Raw genomic sequence first — 25,102 nt, 5'->3', positions numbered from 1 at the left:
TCTTTTGTAAAACACAGAGCAGTTCTGTTGACCTGTTTTCCCGCTACGTTTTGTTTGCGGCAGCCTGAGGAAGTTTGCAGCCGCAAACGAAACGTAGCGGGAAAACAGGTCAACAGAACTGCTCTGTGTTTTAAAAAAGAACTACAGCATGGAGCCAATATCAAAACCTTCAAATCTGTTCCACCAGTAGCTAGTTCGTCTGTCTGAATCACAAAGAGCTTCACAGTTAAACAGAAAACAAGAAGCAAATGTGAGAACAAGGCCAGCAATAAAAGTAGGTCTAAAGTGACAACTTTTCAAGAGTTTTTAAATACAGAAGAAATCAACACAGCAAAGAGAGAGCTCCACAGCCTCGGAGCCTAATGGGCTCGATACACGGGCGGCGACAAACGGCCGCGATCAGCGAAATTCATCGCCGTCGCTTTTATTACCCGACACACGGGAGGCGACCGCGGCAAAGCCGTCTACGCGTTCTGCTCCATGGTGAAATCGAATCTTCGTTGTTTTGATTGGCTGTGTCAGGTTGGAGGGAATGAAGGTTATTTAAGCGGTTCAGAGTTAATAAAGCGGTAGATATGATGTTTCACAAGGTGCTGCTAGAGTTATGTGAAATCTTACTTTTGATTTTACTATAAATATTCTACATCCTTTGGTAGAAATATTGTACAGTTCTGGGAAATCCGTCACAGCAAGTACCAACTTCTCCATGTTTGCTCGGAGCGGTACGGAGCATCCTGTCCGCTCATTGGTCAGTGAATGAAACCTCCGTTGATTGGTCCTCGTCCGAGCGACAGCGATGAAAAGTAAAATATTTCAAAGGAGCAGCAACCACAGGACTTTAGGCGGGTTTTTGGGACCACCAGGAGTATCTGACCTTCTGGTGTCAGCCAACGCCCAGGAGTGTAGATCTTCACCAGATCAGTTACACTTGTGGGAGCTTGATCGTGCACGGCTTTAAAAGTTAAAGATAGGATTTTAAAATGAACCCTGAAATTCACGGGGAGCCAGCTAACTGAGGCCAGGCCCAGGACAAGAGTATTGGGAATGTTGTCTGCAGCAGGATTCTGCTCCAGTTGTAAGCATCATCGCTGCTTAAGGCTTAGATCAGCTAAGAGGACGTTGCAGTAGTCCAGGCGCAGTAACACAAAAGCATGAATTACCATTTCCAGATCCAATTGGAAATGAAAGGTTTCAGTTTTCAGATGTTCCAGAGATGAAAGAAGCAGTTTTTACAGAATCAAATGTGACTCCTGGTCCGTACAAACGGTTGGACAAAAGAAGATAAGGATCTTACGCGCTGCTGTGGGATTTCCTTGTCCAGTTCAACTGTGGGGATCCTGATAAACGGGGATGTTGTCGGCAGTCTGAACAGAAGCCTGTGGGGTACCCCAGGGTTTGGTTCTGGGACCAGTCCCTTTTCTTCTATATTTGCTCCGCCTCAGGCTGATTCTCAATAAGTTCATTGATCGATCTTACCGCTTCTTGGCTGATGACATTCAGTTATACTCAATTTCATGATTTGTGGTTCTTCATCAAACACTGAGCAGATAGATGATCCAGCGTGCAGCAGAGAGATCCAACAGGAAGATAAGTGAAACGTTAGCAAAGGCAGCAGCAGCCCTCACTGGACACCCTCAGCAGAGCTAGGGTGGAGCTGCTTTAGCTGCTCTGCCATAATCTGTAAGGTTGCTCACTAATTCTCAAAACTTCTTGATGCCACCCTTGTCTCTGTCTTTCAGAAGCTTCTGCATTTGCATGAAACCCTCTCAGCAGCCTCAGCACCACTTGCTGTCTACGCCAGTTTTAAATGTCGTCTGTGGCTTGATGTAAATACTCTTTGCTTGCTCACTGCAGACATGGAGCCGCTTTTCTCATTCCTGAGTTGGAGATGAAACTTTTATTCACTGCTGCCATTTATTTTTAGGATGCACCTCAAAAGGAGATGTACAACAGTTATTCAGCACCAGACGCCGCCGAGCTAGCTCGTAGATGGGTCTATTTGTGTCTCCTTCCATCCTGATGGATCCTGGAGGTGTGGACGTTCCACCGGCACCAGCTTCAGGCGGCTGTGATCGCTCCGCTTAGAACGTGGCTGCAGATGATTTAACGTCACTGAGCTCATGATGACCGCTGCTGAATAAACGTATCATGAGTTCCTTTTGCTCATCAGGAATGAAAGCGGTGGACTTGTGTGATTCCTACGAACCACACGAACTCGTCTCTGTTCATCTTAACCGCTGAACTCAGTTTTAAAAGTTACACATTTTTTCATTTCTTTATCAAAATAAATGGTATCTAACTACTCAGAGCACCGAACAACAGAGTAAATGTGCAACTGATTTCTAAGTGACTGGATGGTAAATAAATAATAAATAACATATATTTAAGGTTATTCTTTTAAACAAACCTACATACAGGTATCACAGGTATGGAAGACGATTAGGGCCACTGACAAGACTTCAATCTCAGAATTCTGACTTTAATAATCTTGAGGAAAAAAGTCTGAATTCTGAGATTAAAGTCTGAATTATTTCTTTCCTTCTTTTTTTTCTTTTCAGTGGCCCTAATCCTCTTCCGTACCTCGAGAACCTCATTACAACTGCTGTTGTGTTACTATTATTATCATGTTTGCAGAAACGGTCTCACTCGGCGGCGGATCAGTCGACTGGGACTTCACCGCCGAGTGTGAGGCAGTCCCTGACATGTACAGGTGGCTCTGTGATGGAAACATGAATTCATCCAGCCATTAATCATGTATTCATGCATGAGTTACGCATTAGTTGAAGCATGAAAACAGATGCCCTAAAAATAAAAGTCTACAGTCAGCCTGATGGAACACAACACGATACGTAGACATCAGCTGGTGCTAAACGATGCGTGAAAGATCTGACTTTTAGACACGTTTGGTGTGCCCGAGGAGATGTCAAGTGACGGAGGCCCGGAGTTCTCCGCAGGGCGCACAGCGGACTTCCTCCGCTTATGGCAGGTCAAGCACCGCGTGTCCTCGGTTGGGTTCCCCCAGTCTAATGGAAGGGCGGAGGTGGCTGTCAAGACGGCGAAGCGTCTACTAGTCTCAAACACCGGCCCGACCGGGAGCCTCGACCATGACCGCTTTCTGCGTGCGATGTTGCAACTGCGTAATACGCCTGACCCCGACTGCGACCTGTCGCCCGCGCAAATCATCTTTGGTCGCCCCCTCAGGGACTCGCTGTCATTTGTTAATAGGCTGGAGAAGTTCTCCAACCCTCACATCCGTCTGCTCTGGCGTCAGGCATGGGCGGCGAAGGAAGAGGCCCTCCGGACTCGGATGGCCCGCACCACTGAGTCTCTGAGAGAGCACGTACGACCGCTCCGCCCTCTCGTAGTCGGGGAGGCGGTGTTCCTCCAGAACCTAGTTAGCTGTAGCCCGCGGGCATGGGACAGATCTGGGGTGGTAGTAGAGTCACTAGGACACGACCAATACCGTGTCGGGTCGATGGGTCTGGCCGCCTCACCCTGCACATCCGGCTCTTTCTCCGCGCCTTCACCCCGGCCACCCCTCGCACTCACCCAGAGAGCGCTGCGCCCCTGCCTGCGTCCAACGACAAGATACACGACTTAGGTCCCACCAACCCGGGGTCAGCGGGACCCCTGCCAGATCAGTCACACACACCACCCGAGCCCCAAGGCACAAACCCCGGCACTGCCCAGCCGGTACCGAATCCTCCAGACGTAGCCAACAGGGACGCTGCCCCAGCGGCGCAGACCCCGGAACAGTGCCCATCACCCCCCTCCTCCCAGCCAGCGAGCTCCGGTAGGGTAAGGCGGCCACCCAAGCGGTATGTACCTGAAACTGATCAGTGGGTTAGGTCATGAGTCCACTGCGCCGGTGTGTCACACGGCTTCCTGGACTGGGGGGGTGCAGAGGTCACCACTGGCCACTAGGATGTGCTGCGATCAAGCCTCGAGGGAAAAAGGTGTATTCAGGGATGTGCCTGAAGTCACGTACGTGTCACTATACCTCACTGTACATACTGCTGCCTCTCATTTGGATTGCTGCTGCTCAACCATCACACTGCTGTCTATCCATGCTACTGCTGTCTATCCATGCTACTGCTGTCTATCCATGCTACTGCTGTCTATCCATGCTACTGCTATCCATGCTACTGCTGTCTATCCATGCTACTGCTGTCTATCCATGCTACTGCTGTCTATCCATGCTACTGTTGTCTATCCATGCTACTGTTGTCTATCCATGCTACTGCTGTCTATCCATGCTACTGCTGTCTATCCATGCTACTGCTGTCTATCCATGCTACTGTTGTCTATCCATGCTACTGCTGTCTATCCATGCTACTGCTGTCTATCCATGCTACTGTTGTCTATCCATGCTACTGCTATCCATGCTACTGCTGTCTATCCATGCTACTGCTATCCATGCTACTGCTGTCTATCCATGCTACTGCTGTCTATCCATGCTACTGCTGTCTATCCATGCTACTGCTGTCTATCCATGCTACTGCTGTCTATCCATGCTACTTCTGTCTATCCATGCTACTGTTGTCTATCCATGCTACTGCTGTCTATCCATGCTACTGCTGTCTATCCATGCTACTGCTGTCTATCCATGCTACTGCTGTCTATCCATGCTACTGCTGTCTATCCATGCTACTGCTGTCTATCCATGCTACTGTTGTCTATCCATGCTACTGCTATCCATGCTACTGCTGTCTATCCATGCTACTGCTATCCATGCTACTGCTGTCTATCCATGCTACTGCTGTCTATCCATGCTACTGCTGTCTATCCATGCTACTGCTGTCTATCCATGCTACTGCTGTCTATCCATGCTACTGCTGTCTATCCATGCTACTGCTGTCTATCCATGCTACTTCTGTCTATCCATGCTACTGTTGTCTATCCATGCTACTGCTGTCTATCCATGCTACTGTTGTCTATCCATGCTACTGCTGTCTATCCATGCTACTGCTGTCTATCCATGCTACTGCTGTCTATCCATGCTACTGCTGTCTATCCATGCTACTGTTGTCTATCCATGCTACTGCTGTCTATCCATGCTACTGCTGTCTATCCATGCTACTGCTGTCTATCCATGCTACTGTTGTCTATCCATGCTACTGCTGTCTATCCATGCTACTGCTATCCATGCTACTGCTGTCTATCCATGCTACTGCTATCCATGCTACTGCTGTCTATCCATGCTACTGCTGTCTACCCTTACCAAAAAGAAGTACACTGAAGTATACTTGAAGTATACTAAAAATGAATACAGTATACTTCCAAGTTTACTTTCAATGTACTTATCAGAAGTATAGTTATCCGAGTACATTTTTTAAATACTACTAAGTATACTTTAATACATACTTACATTAAAGTTTACTTAGACTATACTTGTACTTGACTCTATCAGAAGTATATTTCACCAAGTAATGTATAAGTATACTTAATATATATATATATATATATATATATATATATATATATATATATATATATATATATATATATATATATATATATACTTATATAATATAATATATATAAGTATATATATAATATATATATATAATATATATACTTATATATATATAATATATAAGTATGTATATATATATATAATATATAAGTATGTATGTATATATATATATATATATATATATATATATATATATATATATATATATATATATATATATATATATATATATTATATACTTATATATATAATATATATATATATATATTTGGAACTTTTTATTTTTGAATTAGAACAACAACATTTACATGGAGATGCATTTGAATTTCTTCTTCCCTTCTCCAGGGCAGTGTTTCCCTGAACAAAGTTCGAATTTCCTTGTGGCCATGAGATCTATCCAACTTAACCAAATCACCAATCATTACATATAGTTCTGACAAGCTTTCTCTGTATTCATCTTATCTGCTCTCTACTACATTCTACATTTTACTTTGATCTAGCTAAATAACTCACCCAAAAGACAAAAATACATAAATAAAAAAAATTAATAATAATAATTTTCACATGAGAGTACTATCTTTCTAACATTTGTTTTATAGGTTCCCAAATTTTTTCAAATTTCCCTAGTCCCAGTCATAGTCTTGCATTAAATTGTTCCATTTTGTAGACCTGTCTAACTCTGTCTCTCCACTGTGCCACCCTTGGGGGTTCTGTGTCCAGCCATAAAACTGTAATACACTTCTTGGCAGTCATAAGCAGAATTTTGATTAAGTATGTCTCCATTACGTGTGTAAGATAGCATTCCCAGTACAAACCATTTTAACTTAAATTGTAATTTCACCTTCAAGGTTCTTTCAATTTCTCCCTAACACCTTCCCAGAATGGTATGAATTTAGGGCAGTCCAAAAGTATATGTGAAAAGTCTCCCACTAGCCTGCATTTTCTCCAACATAAATTTGAAACATTACTATTTAGACATGATAAGTGGAGTTTTAAAGTATATATAATATATATACTTATATATATATATATATATATATATATATATATATATAATATAGAAGTATATATTATTCACCTTCCATTCAAATTCCCTCCAAGACAGACTATTAGTTAGTTCATGGCCTGCTTCAAGTGTTTCCTCCCATTCCTCATCTGTTATCATTATGGTCACTTCCAGTTCCCATTTTTCTTTAATATCTGTATTCTTAACAATCAAATCCTGTTGCAAAGCTTTATATATTTTGAAATCAGTCTTTTTTTTTTGACATGTCCTTTCTGTTTAACACAATCACTTCCTCCATATTAAGTTTATCCTTTTTTGAATCTTTGCCTTATTTTGAAATAACTAGTCAAGTGAGTATTGAGTGGTACTGGACTTCTGTAAAAATAATTTTCATAGGGATGAAAAAAGTACTCTGTCTGCCTGTCCTAAATAACATATTAAGCATGAAATTACGAATTATTGTGAAATTACACGCACAGGAAGTGCTTTTATTTTGTAGCATTTGCTCAGTCGGCTCTCGAAGCTTCTCAGCAGACCAGAAGAGCAAAGGTTGGAGGTGCATTAACCGTCGGAGGTCGCGCTTCTGTTCTGCATCTGCACTTGACAGTCACTGGTTCTGCACCACTGAGCTAAATGTAAGTAGCCACCATAAAAGTTGCTTAAATGTTTTAAATGTTTTTAAGACGGACATGGTGAATAATGTTGGCCACGTAGCAAGCTAATATGCTAAGTCATTGCATGAGTTAGCTGTGTTATTAACTTTGTGTGCGACTAAAGTATTAAATGAAATGAGCAGCGTTATCTCATTATTAAAGGTTAGCATTACTTTAGATACTTTTTTTTATTAGACTTCTAGAGACTTATTCCCTCCATTTTTGCCCCCTCCATCGTAATTTTTTAAATGTTCTGAGAAAAAAATAAAAGCGGGAGTTCAGCGCCACCAAGTCAAACTTAAACGTCCACTTATTAAAAGTAAATGAGCAGTGGTCTCTTGTACAGCAATGAAAAAATCAGTCTGTGTTGTAAACTATTTCCCCGTAGCACCCGTGCGATAGCTTTGCAAGCAGCCTGCTTTTTTTTAACCGTAGAAGAGGATTGTGACCGCAAGAGACAAAGCGGTGCTGTATCTCGATGCTATGTTCCCTCCTTCCCTCCATTTTTGTCCCCTCCATAGTTTTTTTTAAAACGTGATGTTCTGAGGACAAAAAAAAAAAATGGTAAGTTCAGTTAGCTCGCGGGAGTTTGTCAGTTTTTGTGAAAAGTTTTATTTAATACACACATAGACATCGAAATTGTGTTAATGTTTTATCATCAAATTAAATAGTGCTCAGTTGCACATATCTTGAACCGCAGAACGCTGTTTCTATTAATTTCACAGTATTTTAGTGTTGTAATTTTGTCCTTACTGTACGCTGTTACTCCAGATTCTTTTCTTTAAATGTTATGTTTTTAGCTTTGTGTGGATAAGTCAAATTACACTTGAATCTCCTCACATAGCTTCATATATAGTGGAGGACTGCCTAAATTTTGCAGACTAACACAGACCTACCTTGTGATTCACAATGTTTGCTATCTCTGTACTGATTATGCTTCTTGGTGTAGATGTGTAAATGTAGAGCATCTGCGTTCCTATGAGCTGTCAGCCACACCGGGAAGCCTGTCTATGAATCTGCAGTCAGACTTCAATGATCCAACCCCACTCTCTGCACACAAGATTGATGGCATGCTGCTGTTGACCCCCAAGAGGTTCATACAAGGGAGACCACTGGTGAGTAATTCTCACAATCTGCATTTTTGATGGCACATCCTAAATAACATGACTATATATGTATGTATGTATATATGTATACAGATTTGTCTTTTAAAACTGGTGAACATACAATTTACAGGTAATGCCTTTATGCTATGAGTATTAGAGCCACTGATGGAAAAAAAGTATAGAATTCTGAGAAAATAAGTCATAAATCTGAGTTTAATCTCAGAGTTCTGACTGGTACCTAATACAAAAAAAAGGGAAATTGGGGAAGATTATGAGGGGGGATCAGAATTCTGACTTAAATCTTAAAATTCAGGCTTTTTTTTGTTTGTTTGTTTTGATTTTTTTTAACAAAAAAATTCCTAAATAGTTTTTTGTTTGTTTGGTTTTAGGTTTATGAAAAAAGTCAGAATTTTGACTTTAATCCCAGAATTTTGAAATTATCTGACTTTTTTTTCTCAATTCTTTTCTTTTTCTTCAGTGACTCTAATTAGGCAATAAGGCAGTATTAGGGCCACTGAAGGTAACAATTGAATACTGAGATAAATGTCAGAATTCTGACTTTATTTATTTTATTTATTTTCAGATTTTTTTCTTCTTCAGTGGCCCTAATACCCCTCCGTATTATGTAATGTTAAACACTTCAAATTAACTTTTGAATTCAGCAGTTTATCATTGGATTTAGATGCAGATATCATTGTCTTGGAAAATTGGTCAGAGCAATTTGGCATTAAGTTTGATTAGTAAACTTGACAGTATTTACACTCTTAATCTTCTTAGGAATTACATGATGTCCACACAAGGCGTACCACTGTTCTCCATGCCCTTACTGTCTATCTACTTGAGGAAACCTCTGGGTTTTTGAGGACATGTGTGGTAAGTCCCAGTATTGTAAATTTGAACAAATCATTCTATTTATTTATGCATAAAGACAACACAAGGACAACGCACATGAACATTTTGGAAAATGTGCCATTGTTTCAATTACAAACCTTTGGCAAGATGTTTAAGCCTGCCACACACGAGAGCAATCAGCTGAGCAAATGGCCTCGAATGACTGTTTGCTCAGCAGATTGCTCGCCATGTGCGCCTGATTTTCACTGAGTTTTCTGCCTCACGAGACGCTGAGGTGAATATCTGACCAGTTAGATATTTTCCGCCTCACAGGGGTAAAAACTCGCTGTGTGTGCACTACTGAGCTGCTGGCTGAGCTGAAATATTCTAGTGGCCAATCAAAGCACTTTCTCCGCTCACATGACCCCAAGATGTATTCAGATGCAGCCCCTTGCCCTGTCTGCGTGTCTGAAAAATAAACAAAACGGTACCTTGTGGATCGATGGGCCCACTGTTTCCATTACCCTTTCGGAAGGATTCTGGGTCTTCCAGGTGCATCTCTTGGAGTAAATTGGCATAAACTCCTTGCCTGGTCCATCTTTCCAGCTACTGTACCCATATTTTCCTAACCTTCAAATGCCGGTGGCGGCGACGTTTCATCAACAAAAAAGGATAGGCATTTCCTCCGTTTCCAGCTCTGTCTGTTTTGTTTCTTTTCTGACATGCAGACAGGGGGCTGCCATCTTGGGGTCATGTGAGCGGAGAACGTGCTTTGGTTGTCCACTAGATTATTTCAGCTCAACCAGCAGCTCGGTAATGCGCACACGGCGAGTTTTTACCCCTGTGAGGCGAAAAATATCTTAACTGGTCAGATATTCACCTCAGCGTCTCGTGAGGCGGAAAACTCTGTGAAAATCAGGCACACATGGCGAGGTATCTGCTGAGCAAGCGGTCATTCGAGGCCGTTTGCTCAGCAGATGGCACTCATGTGTGGCAGGCTTTAAGGCACTGAGAAAAATCAACAATCACTGCAAAGAATTCAAGTAGCTTTCATTAGCATAACACTGACACACACTGAAGCCATCTCACTTTATTCGTAAATGAGAGCACAAAGCAACAGACTGAACAGGAGTAGGGCTGGGCGATATGGCCTAAAATCAATATCACCATATATTGGAAGTTCTCACCTCGATAACGATAAGTAGGCGATAACTACAGGAATGCGTAGCAACAATATTTGTCCACTAGATGGAGCTGTCTCATGTATTACATTGACTAAAATTTTACATGACTCAAGGTGCTACAGCTTAAAGGGACATAAATGTGGCCAACTTACACATCTTTTCATTTTTTTATTATCAAATTTATTGACATGGGAAAATTATCTGGATGAGAGACAAGAACTTGGATAACGATAAATCTTTGACATGTTGCCCAGCCCTAAACAGGAGTCTATCAGACTGCATTTATTGTTATTTACACGACAATCTACTGAAATAAAAATGTCCACAGTCAGAGTTTCAGTTCAGATGTGATTAGTGTATGATCTCCCTTTCATTTTTGTAAGGATGATACCAATGAGCCGGACCTTAGGGATGCAGCAGTTGTCCTCCTGACAACCATCACCGATGATGCCGAGAGTCCAGTTACGTACGACCCAGTGGGAATCTGTTATCCTAGAGGGTGATGTGATTGTCGACCTCCAGGCTTCCTGATGCCTTCCTGGTAATGTTCGGCCTCATCTATGCCTTACATCTAGATTATCCGAAGGGACTGACCAACGCATTTGAGTTCACGCAGAAAATCTTACTTGGTCTTGATGAGTCTAAACTGTCACCCACGCTGCAGAGTCAAAAATGACCTGATGTTACACGTGTAACTCAAAATCTGAAAGAGTGGTGGATTCAGATGGCTCACTCTGTTAGAGCATTGTCCAAATCCACAATGTAATTTACTATTTGTCTGCTCTTTAATTGTTGATGTTAAAGTAACACACCACCATTTGGGCAAATATGTTCATTTTCCACTTCTCCTTGAGTTAACCCTCCCACTGTCCTAATGGGTAGGACCCTGCGAGGAAAGTTGACCATTGAGCAGGGTTGATGGTTCATCCCTTGGGTCCACGTGACAGGGGTGAGGAGTGAGCACCACCTCACCCCTGCCACGTGGACCTCAAGGGATAAACCATCAACCCTGCTCAATAGTCAACTTTCCTCGCGGGGTCACCCATAAAGACAGTGGGAGGAACAGTTGAGTTTTACCTTTTCTCTGTTCGTCCAGCCGTTCTGAGTCTGGCAACTCTCATTTGTGGCTTTAGTTTAGCGTGAATAATTGAATCGGATTAGCCCATAGGCTAATCCGATTCAATACTCAACTGGTTTTATGCCAAATGGCATAAAGTACTCACTGTCTTACTTGATAGTGGTTAGTGTAATTCATATTTTGTTAATGTTGAATTGATGTGCATCCTGATGTTGCTTTAAACCACCTACTCAAAGAAAGACTACACACTGCTGTTGTCCAGTTTTCAAAAGTGTGCGTTTGTAATTGTTTCTTTCAAATTTTGTTTTATTTTCTGTTTGAGTTGGCTTAATCAGTAACTTTAATTTGATCATAATTTGAAAATATATTTAATATAAACTCCAAATATTTAAGTTTATTTATGGTCTGATATACTAAAATATCTGAGTTTATAAACTCAGAAAATAAGAGGCAACTGAATGCCTTACATTTTTTGAGTTCTGCGTACTTATTCGGGTTTACAGTGTACGAACTGTAAAGATTTTGTGGTGTCAGAGTTCACCTAACAGTTCAAGTGTTCATTTTTTTGCTTTGTGTGTTCACAGGGCATGCTCAGTTGAAGTTTCCATCTCTGCGCGTTCAAGATGTAAGAAAAATAATACGAAAGAAATGCAACAATGAAAACTTCAAAAAGGCATCAACAACCAAGCAAGTGGATCCATAAAATGGACTGATTTTTTAAAGGCATTTTTAAAAAGTATTTCAAAATGGACAGAATTAACGCGTCATGTTCAGAACAGTTTGCGTTCTCATCTTTGATTAATCCTGGTAAACAGGTCTGTTTTTGTTCTGTTCTAATTCTCTCTGTTTAATAAATTTAAACAAAATGACTTAGCTATTTTATTAAATTTTTTTTCTCTGCATAAAGAGAAGTATCAGTAAATAGTGGAAATTAAATGTATTGGTAGTAAGCAAATAGCAGATGTTAAATGTTACTTGCAGTATGTGTTTATAGAAAAAATAGAGATACTTAAATGTACTAAAAGAATATTACGTCAAGTTTACTGTAAAGTGTACTTTCAAAACTGTAAGTATACTCAATTATATAAGAAGTACACTACAAGTAAACATATATTATTACTTTAAGTATAATTTTAAGTATACATTCAAAGAGAAAAGTATACTCAATTATTTCAGAAGTACACTACAAGTAAACTTATAATGTTACTTAAAGTTTATTTTTAAGTATACTTTCAAGGGCAAAAGTTTACTCAATTTTATTAGAAGTAAACTTATACTGTTAGTTTTAAGTATACTTTCAATGAGAAAAGTATACTCAACTATATCAGGAGTACACTACAAGTAAACTTATATTGTTACTTTTAAGTAAACTTCCAAGGAGAAAAGTGTACTCAATTATATCAGAAGTACACTACAAGTAAACTTATAAGTATACTTCCAAGGAGAAAAGTATACTCAACTATATCAGGAGTACACTACAAGTAAACTTATATTGTTACTTTTAAGTATACTTCCAAGGAGAAAAGTATACTCAATTATATCAGAAGTACACTACAAGTAAACTTATAAGTATACTTTCAAGGAGAAAAGTATACTCAACTATATCAGGAGTACACTACAAGTAAACTTATATTGTTACTTTTAAGTATACTTCCAAGGAGAAAAGTATACTCAATTATATCAGAAGTACACTACAAGTAAACTTATAAGTATACTTTCAAGGAGAAAAGTATACTCAACTATATCAGGAGTACACTACAAGTAAACTTATATTGTTACTTTTAAGTATACTTCCAAGGAGAAAAGTATACTCAATTATATCAGAAGTAAACTTATAAGTATACTTTCAAGGAGAAAAGTATACTCAATTATATCTGAAGTACACTCCAAGTACACTTGTGAGGTTACTTTAAGTATACTTTCAAAGAGAAAAGTATACTCAATTATATCAGAAGTACACTACAAATAAACTTAAATTATTACTTTGAAGTATACTTGTAGTATACTTCAAGTATACTTTTAGCGGCCCAATTTAGTCCCAAGGAGTATACTTTGAAGTAAACTTTAAGAACAAGTATGCAAATAAACTTCTGTACACTTAAGTATACTTGAAATTAGATACTTAAAGTATACTTCTTTTTCGTAAGGGTATCCATGCTACTGCTGTCTATCCATGCTACTGCTGTCTATCCATGCTACTGCTGTCTATCCATGCTACTGTTGTCTATCCATGCTACTGCTGTCTATCCATGCTACTGCTATCCATGCTACTGCTGTCTATCCATGCTACTGCTGTCTATCCATGCTACTGCTGTCTATCCATGCTACTGCTGTCTATCCATGCTACTGCTATCCATGCTACTGCTGTCTATCCATGCTACTGTTGTCTATCCATGCTACTGCTGTCTATCCATGCTACTGCTGTCTATCCATGCTACTGTTGTCTATCCATGCTACTGCTGTCTATCCATGCTACTGCTGTCTATCCATGCTACTGTTGTCTATCCATGCTACTGCTGTCTATCCATGCTACTGCTATCCATGCTACTGCTGTCTATCCATGCTACTGCTATCCATGCTACTGCTGTCTATCCATGCTACTGCTGTCTATCCATGCTACTGCTGTCTATCTATGCTACTGCTGTCTATCCATGCTACTGCTGTCTATCCATGCTACTGTTGTCTATCCATGCTACTGCTATCCATGCTACTGCTGTCTATCCATGCTACTGCTGTCTATCCATGCTACTGCTGTCTATCCATGCTACTGCTGTCTATCCATGCTACTGCTGTCTATCCATGCTACTGTTCGACTTGTATCTGTAAGTCTTCACCTGCTTGTTAAGCTAATGTAATGGTCATTGTCAGTATGCACGCTAAGCTGCGCTGCATTTATTTACCTATTTTATCACATTGCTTAGCTTTGTTCTTCAGCCCATGCTGCTGCTTCACGCTGCCGTTAGCTTCTGCTCACTCAGCTTTGTGTGTCGCCGCAGGGCTCCTTCATCCTTGTCATTAGAACCATTTGTGACATCGAGGAGTGCATTTCTTCACAGACCAGACAAGGAGAAGTGGTTCGCTGCTGTAGTTGAGCAGCCCCATCTCAAAAACCTGAGCTTTAAACATTCATTAAATACACGTTTGTGTCGTTGTTCCTGCTGTACCTCCCTCAGGCTACACCAGAGACAGCTGCTGCTGATTACCATCAAACCTGATGATGTCACGGTTCCTAAACAAACTGGAGTCGTGTGTTAAGCCGGAGTCATGCTTCTCCATCAGCTCCAGCAGGGACAGACACGCACGGACGGAGATGTTTAGCCTTCATACTTCTCCGTCTCCTGGAGAGTGTTGCAAAGCAATTCCCCGCCAGGACAGCAGAGGGCGTAGCGCTGTTCTGTGGTAACCTGTCATGTATCGGTCCAAAATAGTGTGTTTATATTGTGTTTTTGTATATAAGAGACTTTTTAACACGGACAAATTTGTCTCTCATCCTCCTCCACCTCTTCATGCGCTCGCCACCTCTAAACCCACGTTTCCTGTCATTTCCGTCCACAAATGAAACGCTTTTCACTCCTCCAGTCACGGGGAATGAAATGTTCATGTTTTTAAAGTATTTTTGCGAGGTATTCTTCAAGCTTCCCCTTGTCTGCCGCTAGTTATCCTCGGCTCTCTTTATGTTTTTGAGGGCGGCGGTGTAGACGACAGCGGCGTCCAATCACAAGCTTGCGTTCTCTGTCCCGATGGACGGATGTTTAGAAAAGAGAGCTCGACTCCGTCCGTCCTTGCGGGGCTCTCCAGCAGGTTCACGAGGACGGACAATGGCGTTGCGTGTCTCCGCTCTGACGCAGACGCAGAAGCGTGACTCAGGCTTCAGTCAGCCGAGTTCAGGCTCAGCGTCTATAAAACTGTAAATCAACAACCCATGAAAGAAGAGATGAGGCAAAAATATTATTATATATATATTATATATATTAGATGATCTCAGTCAAACTTCCTGTTTCATCATTTCCGATTTAAAAGAGGAGAAAGGGCGAAGCGTCCGGCGTGGGCTTTAAAAACGCTCTCTTTCATTTGTGTTATCAGAAAATAGACTAAACCCAAGTGAATGCGCAGGGTCAGGGTTAGATGAAGGAACGGTCTCGTAAAGGTCTCATACCTTCAGCGCTGACTAACCATTTAGTTTGTAAAGACGTTCCTCCACCATACTTGGTTTGCTTCAAAGGTTGTCCAAAAACGACTTGTTATGACTCGTGACTAGTTCAACCGGCCTCACACGGGACGTTGGGATTCACATCTAAACCTTGGGTTGGTGGAGGATTTTCCCAGCGAGTCACAGGATCTCTAAATCCCGCCTGTTCAGCCACAAACAGCATGTGAGAGTTCAACAGGACCAGGACCAGGAACAATGTCAGACTCGTCCTTGCAGGACGCTCGCCTGAGATGGCTAATCTGAGAGAATGCTCCTAATCTGATTTATCAGCGTCTCAGCTGCAGCAGATCTGGTGATTGCACCTATTACCTGAGCTGCTGCTGCATTCGTGCCTCGTTACCGTCACACACGTTCACGAAGCGGCAGGCCGTGGAGGAAAGGGGCATGAATGGGTGAGGCTTTATTGGATGAGGAGTGTGATGATTCCTTTTCGTCCTAATCTCTGCTTCTTCACACCGGCTCCCCACCCCTGCCGCTCTCTTTAAACTGCTCTTATTTAGGAGATCTCGTCTATGCAGACCACTGAGCGCACAAATTGAGCAGCAATAAGATAAACTGCAGCTCTTTTTTATTTCTGCTCCTTCCCACAGAGTCGACGCTGACGCGCATTTATCCCAAACATTCAATGGAAATGTGAGACTCTTCATATTCATGCTCGGTGTCTTTCTGGGCATCTTCTTATCAGACCAAACCGCCCTGTTTTCACCTGAGGGGTGTCCTTCTTGGTGGGGGGAGTCACACCAACAATCATCTCATTTAGCCCCCGTGAAGCTGTGTTAATAGCCCCAAAACCATGCTGCTGAAGCACAGCGGAGTGCAGACAAATCCGTCAGGCTGATGAACTCTCGCTCAGGCTGGGGCTGATGTGGGTTTAGATAGGAGAGAGTCTGCAGGAGAAGGCGTGGAGAGCTTGTACCACCCTCTAACACCACAGAAAAGACGTCCGCGATCTTTTAGTTTGACTCAACAGCGAAACAGAACATCACGCTTAAAGACGCATGAAGCAGAAATCTAAAGCTTTTAGGACAACAGGAACAACGATGCAGCTTCAGGACGGCGGCGTGTTGACACCCCAGGACGGATTTGGGTGGCTGACGCAGTGTCATCACTGATCCGGTCGCTGCTAAGCCACGCTGACACCTGCACGAATCCATTGGACATGGATCCGGAAGAAAAGCAATCTGGCCGGACCGGACAAGCTCTTTGGTTTTTCCGAGGTGTCGACAGTGAGGCCGGAGCGATGGCGGTGCAGACCAACACGTGATGGAATACCCCGTTCTCTCTTTTTGGGCTTTTTTAAAAACAACGTGGGAAATATTTACAGCATTTGTAATTTAAATTTATTAATCCCAAATAAATGTTTAGTCAGTCACAGAAAGAGTCGTCTGACTGAAGGCAAATCTTTATTTAAAACCCGATTTACAAACGATGCTGTGTTAAAGTGTTTAACAACACTCTGTTGTCTCGCTAGAACAATAAAGTCTGGAGTGATTTAACATCATTAACATCATTTTAATATCTGGTCCAGCTGTTATTGAAATATTGCACATGTGCAATCCTAGTGGTTTAGTCTAGGCCTCTTTGGTATTCTGTTGTTTAAGTTGAATCCAAAAGGTTTACAGTCAGTTTCTACAGAATAAAAAGTGACTCATCTTAATGCAAATCATTCGGTGGGTTTTCTCGTGGAACGGTCCAAAAGCAGCTATCTCCTCCACACAGTCACGTCTGTTTTCATTCTGCTGTTTCACTGACCGCAGTTCAAAAAATATTCATGTGCAAATGTCATTTTTAACCATACATTTAGCACAAATTCAGTCCATTTTGTATTTGCATTTATTTAAACGATGCAACTGTTGCAGGATTCTTGTGGAATAGGGTTTTGTGCATGCAGGCCTGGTCTCAGTAACACCCCGGGTGAATCCTGCTTGTGTTTTCAGCGTTCAGGTGGGTTTCACGTGCAGCTGCTTCACCTGAAGCAAAAAGCTGCTTAAACAAATACAACATTAAACAAAAGGCCAAATATCATTACCATAAATTATATTTTAATGCTAATGGTCCAAAATCATTGCAGCTAAGAAAAGTTCTTGTTCATTGCTTGTTTTTCTGGATGTGGAAACTGAAAGCTTCCTTGTTATTTGCTACTGAGCCACTTCCTAAACTTGCTCATATTCATCTGAACCTGCTGATGCTGAATTGTGGATTTCTGTGATGAGAAAATTTAAGATTTTAAAATGAGTCTAAAAGAAAAGTAGTTTTAAAGATAAAAACACGTTTAAAACTGAGCTTTTGGATGAAACTCTGCATCTCGTGAACCTTTTCCCAAACGTGCAGTCATTCATCTTGGGGTGGCGCATTAACCAACCATTTTCTCTGTGAGCATCGTCTTTACTGATAATGGGACAGATTATGCACATTCATTAGCATTATCATCACAATCATCATTACTTTGTGCTTAGCATAATAAGAGCATTCAGCTGTTTCTCTTCTCAGGGTTTTCCCCGACTGCCAGTTGAGACCGCAGCCGCTCCAGAAACAATAAAAACCCTTTTGTTTGGAGGCTTTTGTGTAACACATTTAATCTGGCATAAACTAATCCCAGACACAAATATGAATACGTTCATTCTGAGGGGCAGTAAGAGCAGATCCATCTATAGAAACTGATGTGTTTGTTCTTGACTTGCTGCACCTCAGCAGGTGCTGCTTTCACAGCCTGATCTGGGACTTTGTATCCAGCTCATTAAGAAGTGATCAGGTGCAACGTGTGCACGGCCGATGGTGACCACTGTACCTTTAACACCACAGAGACACAACCAGAGTAATGGAAAAACTAAAAGATCATTCCAGGTGAGAAAAGCTGATCTCAGGGGTCAAACAGCACAAAGCCAGGTGCAGATTAGGAGGGAAGAGAGAATGAAAAGGTGGATCTCAGAAGGAGAATGTACTGAAAAAACAATATTCCCTACTTGACAGAGGTTTCGTCTCACACCAGACTAAACGACATCCCTAATTCTGATTTTGAAACGAGAATTTCCTCACGTTTCCTTCCCTGTACACACAGGTGGGCTCACACTCGTAAAACAGGAAGTTTGCTCCTTACCTGTAATGATGTAGAGCCTAGATCAGGATCAGGGTCCTCCCTTCTGCAGGCTCAGCTCCTATCCTTCGGCTCAGGGTTTCAACAACTAAACGCATGCCTCCTCTGGGGCTTCTTATAACGGCACACCCCTTCCCTCCTGGCTCAGCCCTCCAACCCCCCCTCCCCTCTCTTGAGCATCAACATTCATATCACAGGAGAGAGCTAGAGAAGGAGGTGGATTCCCCCATCCTGCTACGCACAAACTGGGGGCCCGTGCTGACGTAGGAGGCAATGCCTACGCCACCAATTTCACCCTCAGTGAACTAATGGGGCTCTAAAAATATGCAGCATCCTCCACGGGATTGATTCAGAAGCCTCGAGTTTAAGGCGTCTGACCAGCGCCGCCCTGCTGTTAAGGTCAGGGACACAATGGGGCTTCCAAATCCAATATTGTCTCCAGAAATCCAATGTTGATTACCAGTAGGCAAAGCCATGGAGATGATTATAGGTCGATGCAGTCGCGTTTGTTGGAAAAGGTTAAAATATCTCCTTTTGTGTCACCTGCAGTTATGGCACACCTGAACGACAAGGAATAATGCATCTGAATGATCCTGCAGGTCATTACTCAGACCAGACATCCTAACCCTAACCCTGCACAACACACTCAATCACTCATCTAACACACATTTGGGCAATAAAGAAATGTCATCTGATGTTGGCTGTACGTGTATTTCAGCTGATTTGTATTTGCCTCACTCCTCAACACCAGAACAGCTGCTGTGGACGAGGACGCAATTATGCTTTCTTGTTTTGATCATCAAGAAAGAAAATCAGCGTTTGATTAGAATTCATTTTGATTTCACATAAATGCAAATGTCCTGGCCAGAAGACAAGAAAAAAGGTCAGCGGATCTCATCAGTGATACAGATCAGTTGTCAATAGCCTCTGAGATACTGTTTGTACCTCCTGCTGCCGTTGGGAAGTCCTACCAGAACAATCTAGTGTGTGTCTGTCATCACCTGGATCAGCAGGTATGTCTGACCTTGTTGTGTCTAGCTGATTCTCCAAACCAAGAGAAAAAACCTGATTAGTCATAAAGATTTGGTGTATCTGGTGTCCCTCAAGGTTTCATTTTAGGCCCGCTCTTGTTCTCACTGTATATGTTGCCCCTTGGCGCCATCTTTCATAAGCATGGCATCTCATACCACTTCTTTGCGGACGACGTGCAGATATATGTCCCACTACATTCTCGAAGGCCATCGTTTGATAAATTACTGAATTGTCTAAACGACGTTAAAAACTGGCTACAATTGAACCTTCTCACTTTAAATGACAAAAAAAAAAAAAAACTGAAATTGTCGTTTCCGGGGACTGTGGGCTGTTGCACGGGGTAAACGGTGTTTTTGGCCCTTTAGAATCCTTTTGGGTGTCTCTGGCAAGAAATCTGGTTTTTTTTATTGACGGCCATTTTAAGCTTTATAAACAGATAAGTTCTGTTGTCCAGAGCGTGTTCTTTCATTGGCGTGTTCTTAGTAAAGTCAAGCCCTATTTACCAATTAAAGACTTTGAAAAGGTTATACACCTGCTAATCATGTCGAGACTCGACTACTGCAACTCTCTTTGTCATGGACTGGAGCAGTCGTCCATTCACCGCTTGCAGGTGGCTCAGAATGCGGCAGCTCGCTTGCTGACAGGTAGGAGACGCAGGGATCACATAACTCCGGTCTTACAAGCTCTTCACTGGCTCCCGATCACTTACAGGATTCAGTTTAAAATGCTACCGATCTGTTTTAAGGCACTACACAATTTGGCCCTTCCCTATCTGTTGGAACTTTTAAACACTCATGTCCCCAAACGAAACCTCCGATCATCCTCTCTACGTCTATTATCTGTTCCCCAGTCTAGGCTGAAGTCCAGAGGGGACAGAGCCTTGTCTGTGGCCGTTCCCAAGCTCTGGAACAGCCTTCCCCCACAGATTAGGTCTGCTAACAGCCTTTCTGCCTTTAAGTCCCTTTTTACCCTTGCTTTTAAATTTAAAAACTGATTTCTTCGTTCATTTATTTTACATAGGGTCTACTGGATGTTTCTCAGTGTTTTATCATATTATTTTTACTGCTTGTCTGTGTACAGCACTTTGTCTCTGATTGTTGGAAATGTGCTTTATAAATAAACTTGACATTGACAATACACACAAACTTTATTTAAAACAAACTCTTTGACTTTTATTCAACTTTAACCAGAATAACTTCTATGAAAGCTTTTAATCTACACAGACCATCAACCACTAAATAAAATCTTTCATTTATCCATTCACCCATCCATCCATCAATTAATTCATCCATTCCTCTATCTATCTATCCATCCATTCATCCATCCAACTACCCATCCACCCATTCACCCATCCATCCATCCATTTATCCATCCATTCATCCACCAATCCATCCATCCTTTCATCCAGCCACCCATCGATTAATCTATCCATCCATTTATTTATCCATACATTCATCCACCAGTCCATCCATCCATTCATTCACACTTCCATCCATGCATCAATCCATCACTTTATCACCATCCACCCATCTCTCTATCCAACCATCAATCCATCCATCCACCCATTCATCCATCCATCCATCTACCCATTGACCCATTCATCTATTTATCCATCCATCCATTCATCCACCAATCCATCCATCCTTTCATCCAGCCACCCATCCATTAATCTATCCATCCATCCCTTTATCCATACATTCATCCACCAGTCCATCCATTCATTAATTCACACTTCCATCCATGCATCAATTCATCCCTTTATCCATCCACCCATCCATTTATCCATAATCTACCCATCCATTCATCTGTGACAGGGTGAGCGTCCTGTCACTGTGTCCTGATTGATCATGCATCCTGGCTACTTGGCCAAGGGGATGTCTCTTTGGCTGACTGGTTAGCACACATGACTCTCACCCGGGAATCTGGGGATCGATCCCGCCCGGGCCCTCGATTCTCTGCCTTGTCACACATCCTTCCATCCATTCTCTCTATCCATTCATCCATTTATCCATTTCTATAGGTGTTGCACCTGTGGGGGATGTGGGTGTTTTTCTAATGAGAATCTAGTCGCACTAGTGAGCGCAAAGCCAAGCTCTGGTGTCACAATAACGTGATGAGCAGCTCCTGTCTAACGAGGACGGACAGGTGTCATCGTGCCAAAGTAGTTATCCCCACCATAAGTTGTTTCCCCTGCGTCCGGAGCGCATACAGGTGTTATGTCAAATTCAGTTACCCCCTCGAGATCTGTTTCAGCTCCAACCAACCAAAAAAATGCGTATCCTAACTCTAACATAGCCCTATGACAAACATAAAACTTGTCTCAGGCAGAGCTCTTTCATAAATTATAATTGTGCAAACCCAAACATTTTTGGTGATTGAGTGGTTTTGGTTAGGCATCAGGGAGATGTTTATTTTTTGTGAGAGGGGAACTCAAATTGACATAACACCAGTGCCCAATGCAGGGAAACACATTTTGGCGGGGGTTGCTATTGGCTCGACAGCGGAACCAGGCCAATTCCCGGGGCCATCTAAGGTCGGTGTGTTTTGTTTTTTTCGGGCCGGTGTCACTCTGTAGATCACCTGCTGCCGATGAGAGGATTTCTCCTGTCAGGAACAGGTGAGCTGCTGCCAACCCTAACCCAACCAGCTTCTGCTCCTAGAAACACGTTCTACGCCCAGACTGTAGTGACCTGTTATTTATTATTATTAAGTGAATGCACGAAACCCAAAGATGCCTGAATATTTTCTCCCACAGCTCAGCTCCGTTAGAAATAAGCAGCAGCTTCAGATGGACAATATCAAATATACAAATAATTCACAGAAAACTAATTTTTTATGAAAAAAGAATATTAATAATTTTAATTGTAATTCATTTCTAAGGTTTGGATGTTTGTGAACATTACAGAATATTCTGATTGGTGTAAATAACACATGATAATAATAACAATAATAATAATAATAATAACAGGTCTAACGTGCGTTTGAGGTATAACACTCTGGCCTGGGCCTAAAGCCCTGCATATATCTATATCTATACAGATCTATATCTATATAGATATAGATCTATATCTGTATAGATATATATCTATATCTATATAGATATATATCTATATCTGTATAGATATATATCTATATAGATATATATCTATATCTATACAGAAATATATCTATATAGATATAGATATATATCTGTATAGATATATATCTATATCTATATAGATATAGATCTATATCTATATAGATATAGATCTATATAGATCTATATCTATATCTGTATAGATATATATCTATACAGATATAGATCTATATCTATATAGATCTATATCTATATAGATATAGATCTATATCTATATAGATATAGATATATATCTATATAGATATATATCTATATAGATATAGATATATATCTATACAGATATATATCTATATAGATATAGATATATATCTATACAGATATAGATATATATCTATATCTATACAGATATATATCTATATCTATATAGATATAGATATATATCTATACAGATATAGATCTATATCTATATAGATATAGATCTATATAGATATAGATATATATCTATATAGATATAGATATATATCTATATCTATATAGATATAGATATTTATCCATCCATCCATTTATCCATCCTTCCGTCCGTCTGTCCGTCCATCCATTTATCCATCCATCCATACATCCATTTATTCATCCATCAATTTATCTATCCATCCATCCGTCCATCCATCCACTCATTTATCCATCTGTCCGTCTGTCCGTCCGTCCATCCATCCACCCATCCATCCATCTATCCAATTATCCATCCATCCATCTGTCCATTTATCCATCCATCCATTCATCCATCCGTCCGTCTGTCCATCCATTCGTCCATCCATCCATCCATCCATCCATCCATCCATCCATCCAGCCATCCATCCATCCATCCATCCATTTATCAATCCATCCATCCATCCATCCATACATCCATACATCCATCCATCCATCCATTTATTCATCCATCAATTTATCCATCCATCCGTCCATCCATCCATCCGTCCATTTATCAATCCATACATCCGTTCATCCATCCATCCATCCATACATACATACATTTATTCATCCGTCCATCCGTCCATCCATCCATCCATCCATCCATCCATCCATCCGTCCATTTATCAATCCATACATCCGTTCATCCATCCATCCATCCATCCATACATCCATCCATCCATCCATACATACATACATACATACATTTATTCATCCATCCATCCATCCATCCATCCATCCAGCCCTACAGTCACAAGCGTAAATCCACTCATGTAACGCTTGTTTCGATATTTCTGTCTGTGGCAGGTTGTTGTTTGGAGCCATGTTTGATGACTGGTCAGATTTTACAGCTCAGCAGTCACTGACTATTAGCACAACGATGATGTCCCTGATAATAACAAAGGCCCTCTGCGAATCCCTCTTTCATGCTCTTGAACTTCAACGCTTCAGCTGTTTTCTCTTCCTGAGCTGCAGATAGCCTCAGCTCTCTGTTGAAGGTGTGAATGCTCACTCTGGACCTGTGTGGGGTCTGATAGTGATGGATGAATTGGGCCCATAGACAGCGCTCTCGGTGAGGCTGAGATAAGGAGCCCAGGGGAACAAGCAGCCACTGCATGGCCTGTCTGTCATTGATACTGCTGTTATCCACCAGCTGTCTGCTGGGCACATAAACGCCTCCTCTGGTGGTCCAACAGCAGGGGCTACCTGCATGAAAAGAACACACTCAACTTCACGCTGAAACCTATAATTGCCATACTCGTTCTCTGATGGGGAAAAGTCAAACACGAAGATTCGTGGAACTGATCCCTTCTGTTATAAACCAGGAAGTGGTTAATAATTCATTTAAACAAGGATGGAAATACCCTTTATTACACTTCCAAGATATTTCACCTGCTAAGGTACAAACAACTCAAACTGTAACAAACGTGTTTAGTATCAGGCTCTGGAATAAATAATCAAAATAAACTTCTATATAAATTGTCTACAAATACTTAAACAGTAACATAATTGTCCTATTTAACGAACATAATCTAATACTTTTGTTCTTTATTGACTTCATGGAAATGCAAAACCTGTCTTTCTCTTTTTTTGGGAGGGGGGTCCAAACTGATGAGTCATGATGTCCCTGCCAGGACTCTGTACAGCTCTGACAGATAGCTCCGACCTAAACTCGAGCTTCCCTCGTCTCATTGTGCTGAGGTGTTTTACCGTCCTCCTGCACAATCAAACCCAGTGATGTGGAACCGGGTGAGGGATCTATACGGTGTTTTACGGCAGCCTGGGCTTTTCCCTGTCAAGAAGCAACTGATTGTTATTAACTGTGGGGTTAAAAATTAACTTTCCCTGGGAAAGAATTGCATTTTACCCCTAAAGCCAGCATCATTTC

General features: G+C 41.4%; 1 protein-coding gene across 1 annotated transcript in view; it reads right to left on the bottom strand.

Moving 5' to 3' along the window:
* The window catches only part of pnocb (prepronociceptin b), a 50,013-nt gene extending 31,234 nt beyond the window's left edge, over positions 1-18,779 (bottom strand). The window contains exon 1 of the mRNA XM_015948350.3: positions 18,642-18,779. The gene's annotated coding sequence lies outside the window, so the exon portion shown is untranslated. The remainder of the gene's footprint in view (positions 1-18,641) is intronic.
* Positions 18,780-25,102: the final 6,323 nt, after the last annotated feature.

The sequence above is a fragment of the Nothobranchius furzeri genome, chromosome 2, assembly GCF_043380555.1.
Source record: "Nothobranchius furzeri strain GRZ-AD chromosome 2, NfurGRZ-RIMD1, whole genome shotgun sequence".
In the NCBI taxonomy this organism is placed as follows: Eukaryota; Metazoa; Chordata; class Actinopteri; order Cyprinodontiformes; family Nothobranchiidae; genus Nothobranchius; species Nothobranchius furzeri.
This window is presented reverse-complemented; position numbering and strand designations above follow the sequence as displayed.